The sequence below is a fragment of the Mandrillus leucophaeus genome, unplaced genomic scaffold, assembly GCF_000951045.1.
Source record: "Mandrillus leucophaeus isolate KB7577 unplaced genomic scaffold, Mleu.le_1.0 Scaffold21, whole genome shotgun sequence".
Taxonomy (NCBI): Eukaryota; Metazoa; Chordata; class Mammalia; order Primates; family Cercopithecidae; genus Mandrillus; species Mandrillus leucophaeus.
Genome location: NW_012102143.1, coordinates 6152821 through 6153919, shown reverse-complemented (window position 1 = coordinate 6153919; position 1099 = coordinate 6152821).

The window sequence follows — 1099 nt, the reverse complement described above, 5'->3', positions numbered from 1 at the left end:
TGAGTTCCACTTACGAAGGAAACAACTTATTGAATAAAATACATATGTCCTGACAAGTGCTGAGGGTAGAATTACAGGAAACTTGGGTGTCAGCAAAACTGTTTTATGTGAAATCAGGGGATGAATTTGCCAGTTGGTCTATTGGGAAAGGAGAGAGGAGTGTGGTCCTTTTCAGAAGCGCCACTTAGTCCTCACAAGGCCGCCATGACCTCCTCCCCAGTCCTCTTCTATCTCAGCAGCTACCATGGTGTGCTCAGGTCAGTGTGCTCCGAGCGGTGGCCCTTGGTGACCAGCCCTGGGAAAGTGGAATCTGCCAGGCACCCAACACCAGCCTCTTACAGGAACTTGAGCAGCAGAGTGCTGCACTTCCCAAGGGATCCCCCCGTATTGACTTGATCTGCTATGGACCTAAAATGAGCATCGCAATCTGGTTTTCCTTTTTGGGTTCCTCTGGAAGCAGCCCCTGGGACTAAGGATATGGGTGTGAGTGGTTTATCTGGGAGGTGAAGGAAGTCACAGAGTGGCTGAGAAATGGAGAGTGAGACAAGGAAGGGGAGAGCACTGTTAAGAGGTGTATAGTCAGCGTCCACTGTGGGTGCCCAGAGCCTAATCCCTCGGGGAAACCCTGGGAGCACCTATGGCACTGGCGCCTCGTAGCCCAGCAGAGGGGTGAAGGAGCTGGGGTGAAGTTTCCACGGGTCACTGAGGCATTCATGCTCTGGTCCTCTTGGCTTGCAGGCACGCTGGCAAAGGGGCCTTCTGTGGTGCAAGAAAATGTTCTTGGCAAAGACCTGCAGATACTCATGTGTAGAACCTGGGGGAGTAGTCAGGCCCAAGGTACAGGAGTAGGACACAATATTTGTAACATACCTAGATAGTCTGCTCAAGGCATGTTACAATAGACTGGAGCAGGGCCCATCACTGGGAGACTCACTTCCAAGGGCTCCAGAGGTGGAACCCTCTCTCCCTTTCCACCTCCTATTGCCAGCACGCCCATCCCTGCCATTCTTGGTTCACTCTATCCATGCATTACTTCTCTGTACGTGTCCCTGGGCTGCTCAAGGTTGCTGGGACAATCACACCCACTGTCTCACCTGAG